Below are 2,585 nucleotides of genomic sequence, written 5' to 3'. Positions count from 1 at the left end.
TTTTTCGTGAGACGATTAATAAACTTAGAACAACAAACAAACAAATAAATAAAATAAAAATAAAACAACCTATAAATAGTGTAGGAATGAATATCTGTGCTAGTTGGGATACAGTTCAGTTGCTTTAATAAAGACCCACAGTAACAGGTGCTTAATGAAACAAGATAGAAGTGATCTCTCTGGTTGTTTGTAGGTGCGTAAGCAGTATAAGGATGACCAGGTGGCTCTGCTCTGGCAGGGAGGCAGATCCCTTTTGTCTTCTGTCTTTGCCTAGAGGGTTGAAGATGACTCAGCACCATATCCTCTGGGTCCAGATCCCAGCTATTGGATGGTGGGTGCGGGGCAGACGGGACAGAAGACCCCTTACATCTTAAGTACAAACCCCAGAAGTTGCGCATCACTTTTGCTGACACCCACTGGCCAGAACGTGGTCACGTGGCTACACCTGGCTGTGCGAGAGCCTGGGAAATAGAATCTCTACACCGGGTAGGTGTGTGCCCCGTGAAAAGTTGGGGGTTCTATTGTTAAAAGAAGAGGGAGAGAAACATCTAGTATGGGATAATTAGCCGTCTCTGGTACAGCATCCTCAAACATTGATCTGTAAAGAGCCCTGTATTTTTGTAGGGTGGAATTCTTTTGGATACCCTCCAAGATGCTTCTAGCAGCCTATGCTCCCCCTGATAGCCCTTGGACTGTTGCTTTCCCACACACTGTATCCCTGCTACAGCGGGCACAGGCCCAGCTCATGCTTCCCTGGCCCTGCCGGCCACCCCTACCGCGGGGGCCTGGGGCTCTCCCTCTTCGGTGGCTAGTCACTAGCTCCATGGCCTGGGCTGTCCTCAGACTCATTATCTGCAAATTGTAGGATATTTTTTTTTAAATTAAGGTATTGCAAAAATAAATAGATAAAAAATAAATTAAGATATTGAACTCTAATCTAGGTCCTACAGAACCTCAGCTTCTCTTCCAGCTTAAGAGTTAGTTCCGGAGCGCCTGGGTGGCTCAGTCATTAAGCGTCTGCCTTCGGCTCAGGTCATGATCCCAGGGTCCTGGGATCGAGTCCCGCATCAGGCTCCCTGCTCTGCAGGGAACCTGCTTCTCCTCTGCCTCTGCCTCTCTCTCTGTCCCTCTGTCTCTCATGAATAAATAAATAAAATCTTAAAAAAAAAAAGAGTTAGTTCCACGATTGAGGGCAGTGTGGCCACGGGAGGGGCAGCTTTGGCAGCACGTGGCATCTAGAAAGAGGGCGGTGATGGTCCCACCCTGCGTGCCCGCAGAACCCACGCAGGTGGGCAGGCTTCGGATCTGGACATGTCTCTAAGGGCCAACAGACTGGAGCGTGGTCAGGGGAGAGGCACTGAGGCAGAAATGGGCGCGTGAAGAGAGGAAGAAGAATGGAAAGAAATGGGAGCATTTAATCTGGGGAGAGGAGACTGAGGGAGATGAGGAGGCAGGACGCACCCCCTGGCCAGACTCTTGAATGGGAGTGGGGGCGCTGGTCGTGTTGCGTGTTGCCTCCAGGAGGAGTGGCAGAACAGTGAGTAAAATTTATAGGGCTGCAGGTTGGGGCACAAAATAAGAAATAATCTCTCTCTCCTTTACATTTTCTTTTTAAAAATCACGCATGTACTCTTTAATCCCCATCCCCTATTTCACCCATCCCTCCACCCGCCTCCCCCTAATAACCATCAGTCTGTTCTCTATAGTTAAGAGTCTGTTTCTTGGTTTGTCTCTCTTTTTTTTCCTTTGCCCATTTGTTTCTTAAATTCCACATATGAGTAAAATCCTATGGTATTTGTCTTTCCCTGACTTATTTTACTTAGTATAATACTCTCTAGCTTCATCCAAGTTGTTGCAAATGGCAAGATTTCATTCTTTTTCATGGCTGAGTAATATTCCATCACACACACATGTATATATTCTTTAACCATTTGTCAGTTGATGAACACTTGGGCTGCTTCCCTAATTTGGCTATTTTAAGTAATGCTGTGGTAAACATCAGGGTGCATGTATCCCTTTGAATTAGCGTTGTATTCTCTGGGTAAATACCCAGTAGTGTGATTGCCGGATGGTAGGGTAGTTCTACTTTCAGCATTTGAGGAACCCCCATACTGTTTTCCAGAGTGGCTGCCCAGTTTGCATTCCCACCAACAGTACACAGGGGTTCCCCTTTCTCTGCATCCTCACCAACACCTGTTGTTTCCTGAGTGGTTAATTTTAGCCATTCTGACAGATGTGAGGTGATGTCTTATTGTAGTTTTGATCTGCATCTCCCTGAAGATGAATGATGTTGAGCATCTTTTCATGTGTCCACTGCCCATAAGAGATGATCTCTTAAGAAATGGAAAGACATTTAAATAATACTTGACTGAAAGGGGAAGAGGCTAGTTAGGGCCTAGAGGCCTGTTGTGAGCTGGCCTGGCCTCAGGCTGCTCTTCTCTGTGCCTGTTACTCCCCAGCCTCACCACCAGACTGTTCTTTGTCACTGTCCCTCGGCCACCACCGAACCTGCTCGCACCACGGCTCTTGAATGTCCTCCTTCTGCTCTGTCTCTCGGAAGCTCTCCTGGCCTCGCCGTACCTGGC

The sequence above is a fragment of the Mirounga angustirostris genome, unplaced genomic scaffold (genome assembly GCF_029215605.1).
Source record: "Mirounga angustirostris isolate CCGP_5_RB_7025 unplaced genomic scaffold, mMirAng1.0.hap1 SCAF_9, whole genome shotgun sequence".
NCBI lineage: Eukaryota > Metazoa > Chordata > Mammalia > Carnivora > Phocidae > Mirounga > Mirounga angustirostris.
Note: the sequence above shows the minus strand (reverse complement) of the source record.